The sequence below is a fragment of the Piliocolobus tephrosceles genome, chromosome 19, assembly GCF_002776525.5.
Source record: "Piliocolobus tephrosceles isolate RC106 chromosome 19, ASM277652v3, whole genome shotgun sequence".
NCBI lineage: Eukaryota > Metazoa > Chordata > Mammalia > Primates > Cercopithecidae > Piliocolobus > Piliocolobus tephrosceles.
The window spans coordinates 15531353-15555650 of record NC_045452.1 but is presented as its reverse complement, the minus strand read 5'-3'; the positions used below and the strand labels follow the sequence as shown (position 1 = coordinate 15555650).

Below are 24298 nucleotides of genomic sequence, written 5' to 3'. Positions count from 1 at the left end.
ACAGGTGTTAATATATTTGGAGAGGGAGAGTACAACATGTACAGTGAAGAGGGGTATCCTTTGGGTATCAGTTGGGAATCATTTGTCATTTCTAATAACAACAACAAAAAACAATTAACTTGTTTAATGTTTTAAACAAGTAAGAACTCATTCATTTGATCTATAACGAGATCTTGGTTGTTGGCCCTGGTCTTGTGGCTCCATAATGTCTGTGCTGTGAATGGGCATCTTGGCAGGTCTTTTTGCCTTCTCGTATTTGCAGGATGGCTGCAGGGTCTCCAACCATGAGCCAACAGTAACATTTATCCCCTTCTCGCTAACCGGTTGTTAAACATTTACCAACACACTCTGGCTCCAGGTCTTGTATTCACAGCAAGTGACACACAGTAGAGGCTCAGTAAATATTTTGGGGGTGGCCAGATGTGGTGGCTCATGCCTATAATCCTAGCACTTTGGGAGGCTGAGGCAGGTGGATTGATCTTGAATGCAGGCATTCAAGACCAGCCTGGGCAAGATGGTGAAAACCTGTCTCTACAAAAGCTATGTAAGTTAGCTGGGTGTAGTGGTACATGCCTGTGGTCCCAGCTACTCAGGAGACTGAGATGGAAGGATCGCTTGAGAGCCTGGGAGGTCAAGGCTGCAATGAGCTGTGATCACACCACTGTTTTTGAGCCTGGGTGACTGAGATTCTGTTTCAAAACAATAACAACGACAACAAAGAAAACAAAAAGAAAAAGATTTCTGAACAAATGCACAGATGAAGTAGAGTTGCCATATAAAAATGCAGTCCCCGCTGTTAAATTGGAATTTCACATAAACAATGGACAATTTTTTTAGTACAAATACATCCTAAATATTGCAGGGCACATGTTCATGCAAAAAAATTTATTGTTTATCAGAAATTCAAATCTAACGGCCATCCTATAGTTTAATTTCCTAAATTTGTCAACCCAAGGATATAGGAATCATTTTATGGGAACAGATTTGAAGGCTTATCTCTGTTTCCCAAAGTAAGGGCTACCTGTGACCTGTGTTGATCATACTTAATTAAGCGTATGGGGTGAGATGGAAATTTGAGTGTATATTGTGCAAGGAACTGGGACAATTTATCTGGAGGGAAACATGAGTTTGGAATTAGTAGTTAGTAATGGGGAATTAACTCAGAATTAAATAAATTTGTGGATGGTTTGTAATTCTTTAGAGAAATTTCTTAGTGCTGGTTTCAGAACAGTAAAAGGAAAGCCATTGTCAGCTGGAATCTGCCGCGTTTCCATGGGGGCCCTTTGCTCAATGATGTCTGTCTGTAATCCTATGAGAGTGACAACTTTAGCCTCGCCTGTGCGATGCCACTGCAGTTGCATCTGGGGGCTCATCTGCTTTCCAATCCTTGCCACGTGTTGTTTGATTGGGGAGCTAGGGGAAGAGAATTTCTGAACTGGGAACTTGTTTGAAATACAAATACTTGGATTCTGTTTCAGAGGCAGATGCTCTGGGGGCGTAGGGCCTGGTGATCCTACATTTCACGCAGCCCTCCAGAGGACCTTGATGCTGGATAAAGTTTAGGAGCCACTGCTGTAGATGGTACAAGGGGATGGGGCTGTGGAGGAATGTTTGCTTTACAGTTAAAAGGATGACTGCATATGCAGTGTGGGGATGAGAGTGCAGCCAGCCAGGAAGACCACTTTGAAAAAGTCACTCAGGTGTTACCCAGTATCCAGTTACCAGTCTGCTCATAGGAACATTAATTCAAAGAACCAGGACAACATGGATCTGTTGTACCTCTAAGAAGTATGGGAGGACTCAGTGAGCTTGGAAAAAGACCATTCTATTAGTGGTAAAAAGAGATTCATGAGTGATGTTAAGAAATGGGAAAAGCCTGAGGTGATAGGTCGGTAACTCTGGGTTGTAGGCCTGACCTAGCCAGTAACTTAACAGAGTGATCTCATACAACTGCTTAATTTTCTCTGGACTTCCATTTCTGATTGTGTAAAGTGAAGATTTTGAAGGAATGACTCTCTAATTCTGATTCTTTCTAGCTCTAGCTTCTCATGCAAAGGTAGGAGCCCAAAGATGGTGGAAGTGGAGCCTCCATCAATTAAGCATGGAGTTCAGGTATTCCTGCTACTTAAATGGTCTCTTCTCCTTCCTGATTTCTTTCCACCTCTTGCCAACATGTCCTTCTGGCAGCATGCTCCAAAGGATATGAGAGGGGACTGCCTTTGAATTCCAGAGGACAATCTGAAGGGGGTGAGGAATGTGTCCTATGTTCATTACATAAGAGGTAATCTTCCCATAACCTGAGATGGTGTAGATTGGAATTTAGAGTACGTGGAGGCAGAGTGGGGTTTGAATGGGTCAGAGAGCTGCCTGTGGTTGCTGTTCCTTCATACAAGTACTTGAGGCCAGTTGGGCCAAGGGAGGCCACAGGCCTGAGTGAGAACAACTTGGGTAGCAACGTAGGAACATGGCACAGTCAGTTTTACCTGAACAGTGAAAATTATCCTGCCAATTTCTTTTGTTTTTCCTTTCTTCAATTGATTTGTTATCAAGATAAATTTATATTACAGTTCTTAATTTGGCATTTATATGATTAAACCAGTTATTATTTGTCATTGTCCCGAGTAGATTATGTGTTGTCTTTTATCTCATTTTTGACTTTGGTCATCTAATTCTATTAGATGGGTATAATTATGTCTCCCAGTTTACAGATGAGGCCTCAGGCTTAGTGAGGGTAAGGAATGTCTCCATGGTATCCCGCCAGAGAAGATGAGGGTTGAACCAGCCTTATCTGACTCTGGAGCTGGGATTTTTTGTCTCCATGCTCTTGATTATGAGGCTATTCTCTGAACAAGGGGGTCCTCATTTTTCCAGGCCAAGACCAGCTTTTTGCATTCCTTTGGAACTTGAGCATGTGTGTGATGGAAGAGGGGCAGCATTTTTAGCCTGCCGATCACCATGGTGGTAGGAGGGCAGGAGTCAGTCTGCATGGACCAGTTTTCAGGATGATTCTGCTTTTCATTATTAACTATTGGGTACTCACTGTTTTGTTTGATTGTTTTGTTTTATTTTATTTTATTTTACTTTACTTTTATATACTTTTTCTTTGAGACAGGGTCTTGCTGTCACACAGGCTGGAGTGCAGCAGCACCATCCTGGCTCACTATAGCTTCAACCTCCCAAACTCAAGTGATCCTCTCACCTTAGCCTCCTAAATCGCTGGGAACACAGGCACACGCCACCATAGCTGGCTAAGTTTTTAAATTTTTTTGTAGGAGCGGGGTCTCGCCATGTTGCCCACGCTGGTTTTGAACTCCTGGGGTGAATCGATCCTCTCGATGTCCTCCTTACCTTGGACACCCAAGGTGCTGTGATTACATGTGGGAGCCACTTTGCCCAGTCCTGGGCACTCATTGTAAAATGCTGGATATCAAGGAGGAAGAGTAAGCAAATACATGGACTGATCATTTATGTATTAAGAAACTTTAACCTGAAAAAAAAAAGAAAAAGAAAAAGAAAAAAAGAGACTAAAACAGAACCACCAATTAGGTAATTAAGAGTGCCAACCTGGTTTGCTGTGTCCGACTGTGTGTGCTGGCTTATGTGTTTCAAATAAACCACCAGTGACCACGGAATGAATGAATTCTGAGCTGTGATTGATGTGCCTCCCAGTAGCCAGATATGGTTCCCTGCATTTATGTACTAGTGGAATAGCAGGGGGGATTCCTAGCAAAAGGCTGTTTAGGGATACATTTTAATGTGGTTCCAGAAGGGAGCGGAAACAGCCCTCTCATTTTTCTTTATGTGATCCTGGGGGAGCTGGGACTTTTTTTAAAAAACCAACTCTATCCATTCCTTTAATGATCATCTGAACAGCCAAACCTTCTGGGACTATTATGTATAATCCTTCTCTAAGCTGAATCTATTTTCCCTCATCTGTAGATATATCTATCCCCCTCCTCCTCTTAAAATAAAACTGATTAATTATAAGAAAATAGATATGAAATGAAGCACTGAGTTTCTTCTTAGCACATCTCAGCCCTCAAGTGATAGGATTTTGCTCTCAAGATGGAGAGGTTCCATAAAGGGCGATTTTTCAGAACAAACACACAACAAATTAGCCACAGGATAGGCAATTTAGGTGCCTTTAAAAGTGTAGCTGTCATCCTTACCATTGACAAATACTTATGATATACCTTCTGTGAGTACAAAGGCAATGCAGAGCAAATTCCTAAGGCACAGAGTCCGCACCATGGAAACATAATTTAAATTTCACTCCAGTTGAGGCTGTTGAAGAATGCTCGGGGTCAAGGTTTCTTCCCTGTGTTGTTGCCTCTGCTTTCTTTTTTAGAGACTAATAGGTTAGTGGCTTTTCTTGCTGGCCTCAGCAGGGTGCATGCTACCCACATGTAGAGACACACACACACACACACACACACATACACACACACAGACACACTCTGTACCTCTCACCCCTCACATACACAGACACACACACATACACACTCTCTCTCTGTACCCCTCACCCCTCAATTTCTATGACTCTAATTACTGTTTGTTTCCTACCCTTCTCCACCCATACTTCTCCAGCCATTTCTTTCATCTCTTCACCACTTGGAGTCAGGGAGGGGTTTCCTGATTAATTTCCATTGATGATGGAGTGGACTGTGTGACTCACCTAGTTACCCCATGGCTGGACCCACCTTGTAGCCAGCGGGTTCCCGGCCTCAGTGAACACGCCCCTCTTGTGCTGGTCTCCTCTAGAAGCCTTCGAGCCTGTGATCCGTCTGCTGCTGCCTGCCTGAAGACTGTTGAGATGCTCAGTGCAGGGCCATTTCTCCCACTGAGGCTGGCATCTTTACTGGCTCAAGGCCATTCATTTCCAGTGTTAGGTCTGCCATCCAGGCTCCAGCTTCCCTGTCCAGGTAGGATTTGCCCTTTCCCCGCCCCCCATCCCCAGGGTTGTGCAAATGGGATAGTGGTAGTGGTTAACATTCTCTAGACTCAGACTGCGTGGGGTTGAATCTTGGCATTTGCTCTACTTGTTGGATGGTTTGGTTGGGACAAGTTACTCCAACTTCGCTGGACTTCAATTTCCTCCTTTACAAAATGGCATACCACTCAATATGCAGCACACATTAGCTCTTACCTTTATCTTCTGAAATCTGGAGAAGGCAATGCCTGTTTAAAACCCGTATTTCTAGGTCAGGCACTGTGGCTCACACCTACAATCCCTCAACACTTTGGGAGGCTGAGGCAGGAGGATTAGTTGAGGCCGGGAGTTTGAGAGTAACCTGTGCAACATAGCAAGACCCCATATCTGCAAAAAAAATAAAATAAAACAATAAAAATAAAAATTAGGCAAGCATAGTGGTGCTCACTTGTAGTCCCAGCTACCTGGGAGGCTGAGGAAGGAGGATCGCTGGGAGCCCAGAAGTTTGAGGCTGCAGTGAGCTGTGATCACACCAGTGCTCTCCAGCCCAGCGATAAAACAAGACCCCAACTCTAAAACAAACACAGACAAACTCATATTCTTACCTTTTCCCTTCTGTGTGCTCTTTCCTTTTAGTCTTCTTTCTGCTTATATCATTTGGCCATAGGTAGCAGTCAGTTTTCCTAAATAGCATCCTATGTATCAGTCAGCTGTGGACAGCTCACCTAACTTCTCTCCAGTAAGGAGGTCGGCCTCATTCCTGGTTTCCAGGGTATCCTTCAGACCCATGTTCTATTCAGTATTTTAGGACACATTTAAACGAAAGTGTGAAGAATTCCAGATTGAGGCATGGTATAGCAGAGGATTTTAATACAATCTTTTCTAACCTTCATTTGAAGAACCCTCGGTTCTTCCCTGTCTCATTTCCTGCTGCAGACCCCCTGGAACCCTTCGCTCCGAGAGGTTACAAACGTGGGAGCCTGGTGACCACACCTTGCTCTTGCACAGCTCCTAACTTAGCTGGGCTCTTCTCTCTCCTGCCTTGCTTCACCTTGTTCACCTGGGGAAACTGCTGCACCTCTGTGGCATTAAGCTGGAGCTTGGTGTTTGTCACCCTACAACTGCTCCTATAAGACTTGGCCCACTCTTGCTTGCTTGGGATCTGTATCCAGCACAGTGCCTCGTACACAGCAGGGGCATAATAAACGACGAGCAAATGATTTCCTACATAAAGCTTTGGGACAGTTTGCTACCAAAGATCTTTTCTAGCTGTGTGATTTGTTGCTTTGGACGTTTCTAAGTTTTAACTGGTCTTTTGAGAAGAAACATCTTACAGCATTTATCTTGCTGTAATGCCTCTTTTTCAAAATAATGACTTCCCATTGAAATGTGTCCCTGGTTTTAAAGAATTTTGCCATTTCCTTCTCTAGTGTGTAGGACCACCCCGTTACACTGGGATCGGCATACCTGCCATTGTGGTGATCCTTGATTTACTCTACTGCTATGACAGCAGAGCTGTTGGAATGTTATGAATTCCTCAGGAATTTGCATCATTCTATTCCTCTGCTCAGAAAAATCAAATGAGTGCCTTGTGCCCGTTGTGACCAGTCTAAATGCCTCTGATTAAAAGAACCTTTTGTGGTCCTCCAGGAACTCTCTGCACCTGCTGCTGTCATTCCCATTCTCCTTTCTCCAGCCAGCCAGGGACGAGTTGTTCTTTTCCCCTTGACACACAGTTTGGCTTCTGAGCCTTTATTGCTGCTGTCTTCCTAACTTGTTCAGTTCCCTGGCCAGTTCATCACCATGGCCATCCATTAGACCGTGACCTAGCCATTTTCTGGGGCCAATTCTTCCAGTTTTCATTTTTAATTTGATTCTTTGATTCACGGATTCAGTGTCTTCTCTTCTGAGAAGACTTTAGTCTTTTAAAACCTTTACCCAGACTGGTTATTCCTCAAAGGCTTAACACTGAATACAATTTGTATTACATTATTCTGCATTCTTAAGTTGTTTTTTTTCTTTTTTTAATCTCCATGAATTGCTTGTAAGTGCCTTGCTGTCATGAGCTATTGTCTTCTGCTTCTTTGGAAAGTGTTCAGGGTAGTTCTTTGCTTGTATAGCTACTCACACAGACATTTGTTGAACGGCAGTAGCATTTTCCAAGTGGGAACATAGACAGCAGGGACAGTGGAATTATACGGTGATGATGAAGTTTTCCTTTTTTTTTTCTGTTTTGTTTTTGTTTTCCACCTAGCAAAGGTCTGATGAGAGAGGAAAGTACATCAAAGTAGCATTGGCCAGCTGGGCATGGTTGTTCATGCCTGTAATCCTAGCACTTTGAGAGGCCGAGGTGGGCGGATCACCTGAGGTCAGGAGTTCGAGACCAGCCTCGAACTAACGTTGCTAACATGGCAAAACCCCGTCTGTACAAAAAATGTAAAAATTAGCTGGGCATGGTGGTGCATGCCTGTAATCCCAGCTACTCGGGAGGCTGAGGCATGAGAATCGCTTGAACCCAGGAATGGAGGTTGCCGTGAGCCAAGATGACACCACTGCACTCCAGCCTGGGTGACAGAGCATTATTCCATCTCAGGAGAAAAAAAAAAGTATTGGCTTCAATTATAAAGGAAAAGTTTAATTGGTTCCCAGAGCTTTCTATCATTTTGTGCCTGGGCAAAGCCCATTATTCTCAAAAACAGCTTCTTATCCCTGCCTTGATTTGGTTGGTGATGCTGCCCTGACATGCTGGCTTTGTTGGAGGAAGATACACTGAAGAGATCAAAAGTTCTGGTTTAGATCTAATGCAGTGCTCAGCCATAGGGCAGCAGTCCCACTGTGTCACCCCCTAGAGCAGAATCATGAAGCTTAAAGCTGGGAAGGGCCTTTTGAGTTTCCTTGGACCACTTTGTCCATCCATCCATTCATGCATTCAGCAAATATTTATTGGGAAACTACTAAGTACAAGGTTTTATAGTAAGCACCACGGAGAGTCCCCAAGGAAGCATAAACTACAAATCGGAGAGCCAGTGTCAGTTACATGGATGCTGTGACCATATAGTTGAATGGCCTTTAATGAAGGATTTTAAATACCTTTCCTAAGATTTGTAAATATTAAGAAATTAATTTAAGAATTAGAGAATTAGGCCGGGCATGGTGGCTCACGCCTGTAATCCTAGCACTTTGGGAGGCCGAGGCGGGTGGATCACGAGATCAGGAGATCGAGACCATCCTGCCTAACATGGTGAAACCCCGTCTCCACTAAAAATACAAAAAATTAGCCGGGTGTGGTGGCAGGTGCCTGTAGTCCCAGCTACTCAGGAGGCTGAGGCAGGAGAATGGCATGAACCCGGGAGGCAGAGCTTGCAGTGAGCCGAGATTGCACCATTGCACTCCAACCTGGGCGACACAGCGAGACTCCATCTCAAAAAAAAAAAAAAAAAATTAACGAATTAAAATGGAGACAATGGAGAATAGGTACCTCTAAACGACCGTGCTGCCTGGACCACCCTGAATAGAAGAGAACGAGTTATAAAGGAAGGGCGCTACTGCCTCACCAATGAAGAATTTAAATCCAAGTGCAGTCAGTCTTGGCATGCATTCAACGCAAATGACTAGTAGGGGTAAAGCTAGATAGACCCTAGATATGAGTCCCAGTGCCACTCTTTTTAGATCCATGACCCTCTGGTAAGTTCCTTCACCTTCCTCAGCCTTGGCTCTCTTACTTGTAAAACAGGGCCTGATGCCAGCAACCTCACAGGTCTAGGCAGCTTCGTGGCGAGGTGGGATCGTGTTTTCAGGGTCTTGGAGGTCTGGATTTTAATCCTGGCTCTGCTGCCGATGAGCGGCGTGGCTTCTGAGAAGTCACTTATTTCCTGTGTGTCTCATTTCGCTCAGTGGTATGAAAGTGGTAATGACTGTGATTGGCTGAATCATGCCCCTCCATTTCCAAAGTTATGTGTTGAAGCCCTAACCCCCAGTACCCAGGAATGTGACTGTTTGGGGATAGGGTCTTTACAGAGGTGATTAAAGTAAAATGAGGTCATTATGGTGGCCCCTAGTCCAACGCGACTAGTGTCCCTGTAAGAAGAGGAGATTAGAACACAGATACAGAGGAAAGACCTTGTGAAGACACAGGCAGAAGACTGCCAGCTGCAGGCCAAGGACAGGCCTCAGAAGAAAGTAACTCTGGGCTGGGCACAGTGGCTCATGCCTGTAATCCCAGCACTTTGGGAGGCCGAGGCGGGCAGATCACAAGGTCAGGAGTTCGAGACCAGCCTGACCAACATCGTAAAACCCCCGTCTCTACTGAAAATACAAAAATTAGCTGGGTGTGGTGGCACACGCCTGCAATCCCAGCTACTCAGGAGGCTGAGGCGGGAGAATCGCTTGAACCCGGGAGGCAGAGGTTGCAGTGAACCAAGATCACACCACCACACTCCAGCCTGGGCAACTCCGTCTCACACACACAAAAAAGAAGAAACAAACTCTGCCAACACTTTGATATCAGACTTCCAACCTCCAGAACTCTAAGAGAATGAATTCCTGTTGTTTCAGCCCCCCACCCCCCCGTCTGGTATTCTGTTACGTCCGCCCTAGCAACATAGTACGATGACAATCACCTGAAGGGATGAAATACCTCAGGCAGGCATGTAATGTCTGTTATGGCGAGGGGCGCTCAGGAGGGCTCCTGGCTGGGCTGGGTATGAGGGTCTCTGTCTACACACTGGCCACCACAACCCCCTTCCAGAGCCTCTTTTCCCCACAGACAGCCTCAGTCCCCAGTGCACTGTCATATTCCTTAGATTTTTCTTTTCTCTTCCCCTCCCTCCTTTCCTCCCTGCAATAGCAGCTCCACATCAGCAACTTCTAACTTGTGTTCAGTCCGTGGAGGCTGGACTCACCACAGTGCCCAGCTTGGTTGAAAACACTCTTTTCTCCTCTGGGACAGGTGCTTTCTTAGTCCCGAGCCTGACATTCTACACAGTGGCCAAGGGAATTTTCCCAGAGGGTCGTACCGGGTGATATTTGGGACTGGATCCTTCTCAGCAGCTTGGACATCATCAGCCTGGTCAAGTGTCATCCTCTCTAAGGCCCTGGCTCCTTCCATCCTGTGTGTGTGCACAGATGTCCATGTGATGCATCTCTGCTTGGTGATTCTGCAGACACTTCCAGAGCTAAGCACACTCTGGTTCCCTAGTTTCTGTCTCTCTGGCTTTCTCAGATATGCTTGATACTGTTGATTTTTATGGGGGTTCTCGCCCCCAGGGCCCTCACAGTGCTACTAAAATCATAACGGTGACATCAGCCACTTGGGTGTGTGGGTCGACCGTGGGAGGCAGCTCCATCTGGAAACTAAAAAGAGACACAAAATCTCTTTTGCTTCCCCCGGACTTATCTGTATCTGTGCAGGTAGACAGGGCCAAGTGGAGAATTTACAAATTGACACTTCTCTAAAGCAACTTGATATTTTAGAAAGTTCCCTTGATTCCCAAGAACTGAGACCAGGGAGTAGGACTGGCTGCAAAGCCAGAGCAGTTGGAGAAAGGAGGGAAGGAGCATGATGCATGTGTGCTTGGACAGTCTTGGCTGTTGTGCATCAGAAATGTAACCATAAACCCCAGCTATAGGATTTCAGGAACCTAATAACCACTTCCAGCTGTTAACACCTTGCGACTCTCTAAGTTATAGTCAAAGAGGATCCCTGGCAAGCCAGTGTTGATTTTATAAATCTTGTTATATGGAGGTTGAATGCTTTTCCTACTCACCTGGATAGTCCCTGTATTTTACCAATGGACTCACAGTAAAATGATGGGGCTGCTTGTGCCAAGGGGCAGGTGTGGCCCCGGGAGCTCTCCCTTTCTCACCTGGCAGATTCATCTAGTGTCAGGGCAGTGAAGGAGTGAAGCCAGCGTGTTTTCCCCATTCCCACCCACGTCTTTAGTAGCCATGACATTTTTCAGCTGGAATTGGTCTCGCATGCCAGTTCTGGATCTACTGAAGATGATAGAATTCTTACTCGATGATGGGGTAATGGTTTCTTTTTCAGGCTGCTTTCATTCTGCAGTGGTTTCAGGATCTGAGATGCTGTGGATCAGGAAGAATCTGAGATTGTACCTGCCTGAGGGCAGAAAGGGGCCAATTCACAGGGATTTATGTCTCTGTCTTTTGATGAAAAGAACTTCTAAGAAGGTAGGTTAGCTATGCAAATGATCTGGGGCCCAGGTATTTTCTGTCTGGATTTGCCAAATCACTTCCTTTCTTTAAAGCGATTCAGTTTATTTTTACGAGAACCTCTTCCATCCCCTTCCAGGAGGGAAATCTGAAATTACATCAAGTTACTTGTTTAATAATTTTATTAGTTGTCCTGTGACCAAGACTGACGTACCCCAGGTCACACACTGAGTTATGGGCAGAGTTGGGACTTGAACCTGTGGCTTCTTTCCTAGCCTCGAAGCTCATCCCTTATACCAGGATACTCTTGCTGCTTTCTAGGAGCTCCCCCTTCCTGTTTCCTCCTCTGCAGTGCAGATGGTGCCCTGAGAGGGAGCTTTCCCTCTGTTCTCAGGCCCTGACGAGGTCCCTCTTGGCCATTGGAGGCGGTACCCTGGAGGCTTGTGTGGGGGTGTGGGCTGAGCCGTGTGATCCATGTTTGCTATAATGGGAAGCAGCCCCCAGAAGAGAAAGACATGCATTTGTATGCAGCCAGTCTGATGGGGTTGAAATAAACTCAGCACTGATCAAACGACACACAGCCGGCACATTGCAGGGAAGACAAACTAACACGGAATGCTGATTTTTCTCACTGTCATCTTTAGAAACCGTCTTTCTTGTCGCCCACCTGAGGCAGTTAACTGTTAGGAGCCAGCCCTGTGTTCAAATCCATTTATTGATGGATGTGTTTTCCATTTATCATCTGTGGGACTCTTGGGGGATATCTCTTTTCTGAGCTCCAGTTCTTTCATCTATAAACTGGGCATATTCAGACTAACTCATTTTTAGAGTTAAAATAATGTAAGTGCCTTACACAATGCCTGGACGTATTAAACATTCAGTAGTAGGTAGGTGCTACTATCATCATCAGCAACATTATCATGTTTATTGCCTTATTGACTTGGACGAACGCGGTAGTGTATATAATAAAGTAGCCGCCTCTAGAACCTGGCCTATGGTTATGTGTAATAAATGAGAGCTGTTGAAGTAGTGTGGGATAACTCAAAGACCTGAATAATTCAGCAGATACAATGGAGTTGGAAGATTCCAGGGACTTAGATCCTTCTCCCAGCTCTGTATCAAAATAACTGCATTGCTTTGGGCAAGTCGCTTTGCTTTCCATAACTTCACTTTCCTCATCAGTCAAATGGGGCTGAGCATTGTGTGGTATTGGAAAAGAATAACTGAAGTGCTTGGTTCCATGCTGGAATGAAGTAGGGACATGAGCAGTGCTGTCTGATCTGACTTGGTGGGATCGACATTGCTCTTCCTGGAGAGAGCCAGGTCATCACAAGAACCATAAATTGTGCATATCCTTTAACTCCGTGATAGACCCTTCAACTCAATGCTTTTATTTCCAGGGAAGTACTGTCTCCAAATATAGATTGTAAAAGAAAAGATGAAAGGGGGTGGAATAGACTGCAAGAATCTGCTCATGACAACACTGTTGAAAACAGCTCAAATTTGAGGCTTCAGCATGCCCAGTGTTGCCAGGTGTGTGTTGTGTTGTGTCGTGTTGTGTTGTGTTGTGTTGTGTTTCCACCACAGAGCCCTCTGTGGCTGTGGGACCTGTCAGATGCATGGGAAGTGTCGCTTTCTAACTTGTGGGGTGCACCATGGTGACAAGCGTAGGTGATGGCCATACCCTCCTGTTTTGATAGAAGGACAGTGACTTGGCCAAGGTTTCATAGCCATGAAGTGTCTCAGTGAGGATTTGAACTCAGGCTTCTTATGCCTTGAATCCTCCTTAGTTTGGGTCCCCTGCTCTGGCAACAGCCAGAGCACTGCTTTAGAGCCTCTGCGTGTCTGGCCATGGCCTCAGGGGTCTAGCGGCAGTGCTAGAGCAGACCCAGCTTGTCAGATCCGGGGCTGCTTAGAGGCCACCTAAGTGATTCCTTTGGCAGCAAGCAACATTCGGCCAAAGACATAGCTGGCAGGGGCCCTGACGCGGGGTGTGTGAGTGCATAAAGGTTGGTATACCAAGAGTGAGTGAGAAGGAGGAGGCCGGCTGGAATTCTACCCTTCAGGGCTTTTCTGTATATAGACAGAGACTGGGCAGAGGTAGGTAGGGGCCATGTGTAGGTGGATTATCATCTTTTCCAGGCTTCACTGATGGGTGTCGTGCCTTGCAACAGCAGTGCTCAGGGAATCAGGCTCAGTTACAGGAGGCTCCCGGTAGCTGAGGGTACTGCCCAGAAGGATCATGGAGAGCTCAATGATAGGACGTTCACAAAGCTTCTGGCCCTAAGAGAGCACTCAGTGAACATGGGTTGCCTATCCTGTTCCTGGAGTTGGGGCAGGGTGGGACATTTGAACAAGATCTTTGTAGCCATACAGCAGTCCTCAGGCCAGGATTCTGGGGAGAAATCCCCAATTTCCAGTAAGTCTCCCTGTCTGCACACCCATGCTCATACTGGATCACAGCCCTGCAGATACGTGTATGCATCTTCAAGAACATTAGAGTGGAATTTGGAGGGATGAAATAGCCTTCCATATTCCATTAGGTTATTCCTTTGTTTTATACAGTCATTACAGTCTATAATAAAAGAAATGAGTCAATAAAATGGAGAATTAGACATGTGGTCATTGCTAAGATTTAAGATCCAGAAATTTGATGAGTCAGCGCTTTAGTATCCCTCTGCTAAGATGCTTTAGTGGAAGCTCCGCACTGAGGATGAAACTTAAACTCAGGCTGGTGCACAGATCCTTCCATGACTTGGCCTGAGCCTGCCTCCTCTGATTCAGTTTTCTGATGTTCTTCCTTAACATTCTGGAAGATACACCCTTAACATGTGTATGTTAGTTTTCTGTTGCTACTGTATCAAATCACCATAAACTTAATGGCTTAAAATAATACAGACTTACTCTTTTAAATAATACAGATTTACTCTTTTATAGTTCTGGAGGTCAGAAGTCCACAATCAGTCTCACTGAACTAAATTCAGGGTGTCCATAGGGCTGTTTTCTTCTGGAAGCTCTGAGGGAGAATCCCATCCCCTTGCCTTTTTCAGCTTCTAGCAGCCACCTGCATCCCTTGGCTTGTGGCCCCATCCTCCGCAAATGAATCACACCACTTTCTGCTTCCATTATCACACCAACATTCCCTCTGACGCCGACTCTTCCTGCATCTCTCTTACAAGGACCTTTGTGATTATATCAGGCCCAGCAGGATAATCTGGGATCATCTTCCACCTCAAGGTCTTTAATCATACCTTCAAAGTCCTTTTTTTGTTATGTAATGTGATACTCACAAATTTCAGAAATTATCAGGTGGTCATCTTTGGGAGGCATTATTTAGCCTATCATGATGTATCTCTCTAGTCTTTTTTTTTTTTTTCACTTTAAGTTCTGGGATACATGACCTGAACGTGCATGTTTGTTACATAGATATACATGTGCCACGGTGGTTTGCTGCACCTGTCAGCCCGTCATCTAGGTTTTAAGCCCCGCATACATTAAGTATTTGTCCTAATGCTCTCCCTCTCCTTTCCCTCCAACCCCTCCCCCCACCAGCTAGGCCCTGGTGTGTGATGTTCCTCACCCTGTCCATGTGTTCTCATTGTTCAACTCCTATTTATGAGTGAGAAAATGCGGTGTTTGGTTATCTGTTCCTGTGTTAGTTTGTTGAGGATGATGGTTTTGAGCTTCATCAGCGTCCCTGGAAAGGACATGAACTCATGCTCTCTACTCTTTGTACCTGGTGGTCTCACTTCCTAGAACACCTTTTCCTGCCTTCTTTGCCAGGGTAACTTCTATTCACCCTTTAGAACCCCGCCTCAGGGTCTTCTGTTCTACAAGAAGACAACTTTGTACCTAATCTTTCTCCTGCTCTGTTGTTCTGGCAATCTGCCCCTCTTCCTTGCTTATCTAATATCTTGAGCCTACACATCTAGTAACATTTACTTCACACTGTATTGTAGTTATTGGTTTATTTGTCTTGCCTCTGTAGTCCTTGGGGACAGGAGCTGCTATAATCACCTTTTTGTCCCTACCAGTCAGACCTGTGGCTGCATATAGTAGGCACTAATTTGATGGATGCCCAGGAAAACAGGGACCACCGTAGGAACCTCATCTCACACCATAGAGGCATCCCAAGGAGAAACCCTTTGTCCTGATTTCCATGTAGCCTTCGTTGTTGGCCTGGAATTACATTTCCTGCTGGAAACTGCAGTCTGTTGGGCTTCAGCCTGTCAAGGTCCCGTGTTTTCCTGTCCCACCAGCTGTCTAATTCCCTCTTTGTTGGTCTGCCATAGGTTAGCCTAAGTAAAAGTGAATAGACAATTTCCTATTAACATTTATATTGCTTTTCTTTTCTATTTCTTGGCAAGGCCCTGAAAACTAGGATGGCTGTCGAAAAATGTTCTTTCATCTAAATAATGTCCCTGTTGGGGCTAGATTCTGGCTTTTGGCTGGGCCTTGGAGAATGGTAGGTGTGGTGGACCCATGAGCCACAGGAAAAAAACTAAGGCACAGAGGTCAGTCCAGAAGCTACAGATTAGATTCAGCCAATGCACACTGAGTGCCTACTGTGTGTCTGCACCCATACTGGGTCTTGGTGCATATAATTCATATCTAGCATTTATTAAGTGGTTATTATGTGCCCAGCGCATAATATGTGCCAAGCATTGTTCCAAGTGCTTTATCTCCTTGACTTCTTAGAACAACCCTGTGAAATGCAGCCACCATTATTGGAGGAGATGGCAGTGGAGCTGGCTCTTGCAGATGAGAAGGATTGGGACAGGTTTTTAATGACAGAAGAGAGGAACACTCACACTAATGAACTAGCAAAATCGCAAGACACAAGTAGATTCAGACACCCGTGAGCACGAGAGGCTGACACTCAAGTATCCCCTAAGAATCTGATTACTTCATTGTGCCCTCCCCCTTTTGAGTTGTCACCATGAATTCCACTTGCAACAAGGACTGCCACGTTGCCTCCCTGTATCCATTGTCCCTTTTCTGCTTAGGAACAGACCTCTGCTTACATTCAGGAGAGCAAAACAGCCAGAGAAATGACTATGTCTCCCTGCCCCTGTGGCAGTTGGGCATAGCCATGGAACTTCAGGGAAGCCACTTACAATGACTTGTGCTGTTGAGATGCATCCCCGTCTTTGGCTTTCTCTCCCTCTACTTTTGGCTGCCAGCCTGCAACAAGGATGTTGATGCTCTAGCATGATATTGGACACTGAGGGGCCTCAATCTACAGCTGAGGGTGGCAAAGCAGAATGATGGGATCCTGGGAAGCCAATGGCGCTGTTAAATCACATTCCACCCTACACTACCAACTTACTGACTTTCTGGATGTGAGAGAGACATAAAAGTCCCTCTGGTTTAAGCCACTGTTATCAGGAACTTGTTTTCACACGCTGCTGAGACTAATTGCGGTGGATACACTGTTCTGTTTCCAACAACCTCCTTTTCGTCTGCAGAACTCCATGTTCCGCCTTCGCTTTATAAAAAACTTTTGCCCCCAATTCCCATTTTCCTTTCCATCTATTGCCATTCTTCTGAAAACACCATCATGGACCCACCCAACCAGGTATCCTGACAGCAATGTAAAGGCATCATTTCCAGGCATCTTCATGCACTCTCCCTGTAGCACCTGCATTCACCACTCCGAGTGATCCCAGCATCACCTTGGAGCTGCTCAAAAAGACACAACCGCAGGCCCATCCCAAGATTATGAATCAGATCCCGCAGTTTAACGAGATTCCAGGAAATCCCATGTTCCTCTTACAGAGTGAGAAACACTGCTGTCAACATCTTTGTCCTCACTGCCAGCTGCTCACGTCAGACCATGGGTGTGGAAATCCACTCTCGGGCTACACTCTCCTGTCCCTCCCGATCTCTCTCTCGTCAGCCTTTCCTACAAGCTTAAAAGGTACCTAAACTACTGCAGATTGCTACCCACTCTTCCCTGAACAAAATAATTATTTTCACACTTCCCTACTTTTGTTTCTGTTTTTCCCTCTACTCGGAATGTCCTTCAAGACCTCTGCCTACCTTTGGGTTTACTACTCACTCTTCAAGGCCAGCTCAGACACCGCCTCCAGGCCACCAGCATCTGGGGGAGAGGGACTGTGCCTCTCCATCAATAAGAGAGCACCACAGTGGGCTCTGAACAGCTTCTTCACCTATAAAATTCAGAGATGAAGTCCACCGGGACTCTTGGATCAGAATCAGTCCTCTATTCCCCTGAACAGAGCGTGGTTCTGGCACCCCCGCCAGCCCTCACGTCATCCCATTTTTGTATTTTATTTAGTCATTTACACACATACCACTTTGGATTGTGAGGCAGCATTCAGCCTTCCACATAGTGCCTGGTGCACAGTTAATTCTCTGGACATTTTAGTTAAGCTTCAATGAGTGGTGACACTTGAGTGGTCAAGTTGATGGTAGATGGTACTGGGTATTTTTCCTGGAGCAGCGATTCTCAAACTCTATAGCATGAATCATAATGACCTGAAAGACTTGTTGGAACACCCTTCTTCTCCTCTAGTGTCTGAGTTAGCGGGTCTTGGGAGGCCTCAGAATGTGCATTTCTTTTTTTTTGGTTTTTTTTTTGAGACGGAGTCTCGCTCTGTTGCCCAGCCTGGAGTGCAGTGGCGCGATCTCAGCTCACTGCAAGTTCTGCGTCCCGGGTTCACGCCATTCTCCTGCTTCAGCCTCCCAAGTAGCTGGGACTACAAGCGCCTACCACCATGCCTGGCTATGTTTTTGTATTTCTAGTAGAGACGAGGTTTCACTGTGTTAGCCAGGATGGTCTCGATCTCCTGACCTCATGATCCACCCACCTCGGCCACTCAAAGTGTTGGGATTACAGGCGTGAGCCACCGCGCCCAGCAAATGTGCATTTCTAACTACTGTCTAGGTGATGCTGATGCTGCTGGTCCCAGGACAACCCTTTGAGAACCACTGTCCTTAAGGAATACATAGTTTTGTTGCCTTTCCTGGAGGCAACAAATCTCATGCCCCTGGAGAGAAGGCAACAAATCTATGTACACGTTAAGGACAGTGGTTACATTGGAACCTGCAATGTAAGTCAGTGGTTGTTTTGGAATCCGCAATGTAAGTCAGTCTTGAAAATAGATGTGGGAATTAAATACAGGGAAATTAGGTCAATGGATGAACCAGTAGAGAAGTGTCTGGGGTCAAGAGTGCTTTGAAGTCTTGTTTTTCAGTTTTTTTTTCAAACAAATTCACCTAACCTTAGATGCTGCTGAGTGTAAGACATGGCATTATTTTATGTAAAGCCAAGAAATCTTTTAATTAAATCATGGCACAATTTTTTTAATCCCTTTGAATCTTTCTTTTATGCTTATTGAAAGAACTATTTTAGACTTGGGTTTTTGCCATGTTTTATTGCTATGCCTACATATAAAGGAAAGTATAGGCAAACATATTGGCTCAGATATTGCAAAAGCTTCTTCTCTTGGAGTCTCACTCTTCAGAATCCATTTTTCAACTCAGTGCCGTCTCCTGCATCTGTCTATATTGTGCTGTCCTCTGCATCATTGTGAGCATGCAGCATTTCTTATGAGAATCCTGTGAAGACGACGCTTAACCCACTTTGCAGTTCTGTGGAGCTGGCCTCCTCCTGGCTCTGCTTTTAGGAATGTTGCTAAACACATCTGGTTCTCCATTTCTTCCTGCCTCTTCCCACAACCATTCGATTCATAGTGGTTAAAAGAGTGACTCCTTTCATTGTCTCTGGGATTTTCACTGAAGCCTCTGACACCCGTTCTGCGAAGAGGCATTAGTGGGAACAACTGTGTCAACCTCTGCTCTGTGATCTCCAGTGATTGCTCAAACTTTCTCGACTCAGAGATGTTAGAATGTGAAAAATAGATTTTCTTAGAAACAATGAAACTTGTAAAATGCTCACTACGTGCTGAGCACATGTTTTCACGATTGTGGGTTTTCATATAACCAGTCTCAGTTCATATTTACAGCAGTGTTTAAGGTCAGCTTTGGGAGGTCAGCCTACAGAGGAGGACCCCGAGTCTCTGTCAAACTTGCAGGCAGACATTCATTCACTCCTGAAAGATTTATGGAGTTCCTACTATGTGCCAGTCACAGGGGATAATCAGTGAAGAAATAGGTATGTATATAAGATTGAGACATTTGAGTGTTATGCGGGAAAAGGGAAGGTCAGGGGAGCAGGGTGTTATGGAAAGCTTTTTGAGCAGACACTAGAGTGAAGTCAGGGTGCACAGCACACAAATATCAAGAGGATGCAGATTCCATCCGGTGGACATGGCACGTGTGAAGGTCCTGTGGCAGGAGTGTGCTTGTCTTGTTGGAAGATCAGCAAGGAAGCCAGCTGGGCTGGATGAGTGGAAGCTCGGTAAAGGTTCAGTCAATGGCCCTACCTGGGATGTAGCTGAGCTGAAATGTCCATCCAGATCTTTGAGTTCTAAGCTAAGGGTTTGTTGGCTGGGCGCAGTGGCTCACGTTTATAATCCCATCACTTTGGGAGGCTGAGGCAGGTGGATCGCTTGAGGCCAGGAGTTCAAGACCAGCCTGGCCAACATGGTGAAATCCCATCTCTACAAAAAAATACAAAAATTAGCCGAGCATGGTGGTGTGCTCCTGTATTTGGGGAGCACAGCTATTTGGGGAACTGAGGCAAGAGAATCGCTCGAACCTGGGAGACAGAGGTTGCAGTGAGCAGAGATTGCACCACTGCACTGTACTGCACTCCAGCCTGGGTGACAGAGTGAGTGAGACTCCGTCTTAAAAAATAAATAATAAATAAGATAAGGGTTTGTCCACATGCAATGAAGTGTGAGAAGCCACTGCAGATTACATCCTTCTCTGTGTATTGCGGTGAGTTGAATCTTTTTAAGAAACAAATGTCTTGATTAATCTAGCCCAGTAGCAAGGCACGGGAGAAAAATATGCTCATTGCTGTCACCATTGTGCTGCCTAAGAAACACCCACAGTGTCTCCTTCCTGAGCAGTGGTTTAACTCACCCAGGCAAAGATAACCACACATGTAGGGCGAAAAGGATGTGACAGAGAAATACAAACATTTCATTCCCAGTGTGTGTTCTCAAAATAGAATGTGGGACTTTCAACTCTTTCTTCTTTGAAGAACATTGTTGAGAGAAAGACTCTGCAGCGTACTGCAGAAGAAAGAACGGAGATCTGAGTTTTGATCCCAGCTCTGCCAGTAATTAGCTGTGGGACTATAACCATTAGAGTTCAGTTACAGACAAGAGGATGCATGAGCTTCAACAGAAAAAGATGTATTTCTTTTTTCTTTTTTCTTTTCTTTTTTTTTTTTTTTTTGAGACAGAGTCTCGCTCTGTCGCAAGGCTGTAGTGCCCTGTTGGTCAGGCTGGTCTCAATCTCCTGACCTCGTGATCCGCCAGCCTTGGCCTCCCAAAGTGCTGGGATTTATAGGCATGAGCCACTGCGCCCGGCCAGTGTATTGCTATTCTTGAGTGCCTTGCAGAATCCTAAGAGAGGCTAGAGGCACAAGCGAGAACCGTATCAAACCAGACCACCAAGGAAACTGTGGTTAAGAAGCCACGGGGCGGCTGCTCCCTTAAGGACCCTGCCGCGTCTGCTGAGAACTGTGTGAGCAGGATGAGAACCATGCTTTTTGATGCTTGAGAAGTTTGGGACCGGACTCAGAGCTCTAACAACAGCTACCTCAAAAGCAAAATAACATCCCTTGCTCATGCTTGCCAGAAAACAGCAGAAGCAGGCCCAAGAGCATCCTCTACCTCCTGACGTTCATTTTTGCCTCTGTCATCTCATGCAGGTGTGTGTGCTTGGTGCAAACTGAGTTTCACAACAGAGTCCAAGTTGTAAAGGAGTTTGGAAAATGTCTAATGTGGCTTTTGATGTATGTAAGGGAAATATTTAAGGCCATCCTACTGTAAATGAGAGAGGATAAAGGGATACAATAGGAGTTAAGTGTGCTGCAGTTCACTTGAACTGGTAAAATGTCAGCCCTGGTAGACTTTGATAAATCATGCATATGTAATGTAATATCTAGAACAACCATTCAAAAAGCTATACAAAGAGATGCATTAAAAACCACTGTAGGTAAATTACAATGGAATTCTAAAAAATGTTCAGGTAACTCACAGGAAGCAGGAAAAACCACAATGAGATGCCATTTCAAACCCACCAGTGTGGCTAAAATTAAAATAAAACTAACAACATCAGATGTTGGTAAGGATGTGTTGCAACTGTAACTCTAACACATTACTGGTGGGAATATAAATGGTTCATCCCCTTTAAAGAAAGGTCTGGTGATTTCCTATAAAACTGAATAGATAGGTCTGTAATCCTAGCACTTTGGGAGGCCGAGGCAGGCAGATTGCTTGAGGTCAGGAGTTCGAGACCATCCGGCCCACATAGTGAAACCTTGTCTCTTTGAAAAACATAAAAAGTTAGCTGGGTGTGGTGATGTACGCCTGTAGTCCTAGCTACTCAGGAGACTGAGGCAGGAGAGTCGCTTGAGCCTGGGAGGCAGAGGTTGCATTGATCCGAGATCGCGCCATTGCACTCCAGCCTGGGCGATAGACTGAGACTCTGTCTCAAAAAAAAAAAAAATACTGAATAGATATCTACCCTCTGACCCTTCCATTGCAGTTGTAGTTATCGCTGGACTATGAAACTGTTATTGCAGAAACAGCCCAGGTATTCATCACTGAGAGAATAGATAAATAATTTGTGTTCTGTTAGTATTATGGTATGCCACTCACCAAGCAGTAAGTAAAAGCAGATTAGCAGTACATGAAACAACTTGAATGAATTGCAGAAACTTGATACTATGAGAGAAAGCTTACTCAAAGAGTGTGTACTTCAGGATTCCTAATAGATTGAATTTGGGGACAGGAAGAACCAATCTGTAACTAAGCTTAATCAAGAAGGGATTGCCTGTGGTGGGACGATGCAGATATTGTCAAAGAAGGAGCTTGAGGGAACTTCCTCATCACTCCAGAACTTTCTGCATCTTGAAAAGTGTTTGGGTTACGTAGGAGTATGCGCTGTCAAAATTTGCCCAGTGGTTTGTGCGTTTCATTGTATGTAACTGTTACCTTGAAGGTGGGGGAAGAATCCCATAAACACTATTGAACCCTGGTTCATGATATACATATTAAAATGCCTAGGAAGTAATGTGCTGCTGACTGTCTTACTGTTTTGAAATGCATTAAAAAAAAAACCAAAGATGTGTTGATGGATGGATAGAAGGATAAATATGATAAAAGCAAATATCATAAGAGGGTCATGGTGCATTATAGGTGCAGCTATATATATGTTCATTGTAAAATTCTTTCAACTTTATTGTGTGTTTGGAATTTTTCATAATAAAATCTTAGGGAAAAATCTGAAAATAAAATCATACAGGATGTATGGTATCATCCTTCATCTGCATCAGGTGGCAGTTGTTTGTCAAGAAAATCACGGCTGGGTGCTGTGGCTCACTCCTGTAATTCTAACACTTTGGGAGGCTGAGGTGGGTGGATCCCTTGAGGTCAGGAATTCAAGACCAGCCTGGCCAACATGGTGAAACCCCGTCTCTACTAAAAATAGAAAAATTAGCCGGGTATGGTGGCGCGCGCCTGTAATCCCAGCTACTCAGGAAACTGAGGCACGAGAATTGCTCGAACCCGGGAGGCAGAGTTGTAGTGAGCCAAGGTCGTGCCACTGTGCTCCAGCCTGGGAGACAGAGTGAGACTCTGTCTCAAAAAAAAATAAAAAAGAAAATCACTGCAGCTATCTGATCATTGCTTTATGGGACAAGGGTGATTTTTGCTGAATTGAATAGAGAGTACACAAAATTAAAATCTTAGGGGACTGAAATAACTGTGATTGAGGATATGGTCTGGATACAGTATTCACTAAAGATGCTCAGTAAGCAATTTATTTCTTTTACTTTGTAAAGATAAGCCCAAAGTCTCATTCTAATCTCCTCATCCTTGCTCGTGTCCCCCAAAGTCAGTGCTGGCCATGCAAACGCGACCACTAGTCATCTCTTAGGTAAGGTTCAATGCAAACTTTTGTAGTTGGAAGAGACTAGGGGACTACCTGATCCTATTTTTTTCATTCTCTCCTCTCTCTCCCTTCCCCCTCCTATCTCTCCCTCTCTCTCTCTCCGTGTGTGTGTGTATGTGAGTGTGTGAATTTACCTAAATCAATTTGGTCATGGACAACTCTTAGCTGAATTTGTAGGTAATAGTAGTGGCCAAAAAGTTGAAGATGAAAGAACCTCAAACTAGAACTTCACTAACATATTGTGATGAAAAAAAAAATTATTCCACCAGATTCTGCCACACAGAAAGACATTTATTGATCAAACATTCATTAGGAGGCGCACGATGATTCAGCCAACAGTAAAGACACGTTTCTGCCCTCTGTCCTTTCAGATGCTCTGACCACTCTCTTATAGAAAGGTTCACCAGAGGCAAGCGTGACACTGTAACAGGGACCATTGCTGTCACCCTCATAGTTGGCATTAGGCAAACAGAGTTTCTTCTAAGCAGCAGCTGGAAACAGGCTAGCTGTGGATCACCCCTTAGACAGCATCACTAAGAATGTTGATGTCAGCCTCTCCAGATTTTCATTCTGTGTTACGAAAAAGTGGCGAGTATCTCTGATAAACTGTAGCCAGTCCACATTGTTGATAGCACTTTTATCTTACCAATGAGAGCCCTTTCCTAACATCTAACATGTCATTTGACATGCTGCTAATGTCACCAGGAAAAACTGATGCCAGAATTCACTTGATCAAGACAGTGGTAACAGAGGGAGCCACCTCAGGACTGTATCGGGCCTCAAATACTGTGAGCAGATACTGCTCCTTCCTCCAGGGTGCGCCCCTGAGTAAAATGGTCACTGGTTACACCTGGGTTGCAGGGCAACCTAAGACTTAGCATATAAAGTCTATCATGACGCATAGGCACACTCTGCAGCGTGCTTCTGGGTTGAGCTTTTCTTTTCTTTTCCTTTTTCTTTTCTTTCTTTTTCTTTTTCTTTTTTTTTTTTTCTTTTTCTTTTCTTTTCTTTTTTTTAAATAGAGATGGAGTCTCACCCTGTTGCCTAGGCTGGAGTGCAGTGGTGTAATCTCAGCTCACTGCAACCTCCGCCTCCCAGGTTCAAGTGATTCTCCTGCCTCAGCCTCCCAAGCAGCTGGGA

The 24298-nt window shown here is 45.0% G+C and overlaps 1 protein-coding gene and 1 non-coding gene across 5 annotated transcripts in view; both read left to right on the top strand.

The window, feature by feature from the left end:
• LARGE1 (LARGE xylosyl- and glucuronyltransferase 1) overlaps positions 1 to 24298 on the top strand; it is a 622406-nt gene that overhangs the window by 202233 nt on the left and 395875 nt on the right. The window lies entirely within an intron of this gene.
• LOC111524227 lies at positions 12922 to 13056 on the top strand. The gene has a single exon (XR_002725729.1). It is a non-coding gene; the product is annotated as a small nucleolar RNA SNORA76 (small nucleolar RNA).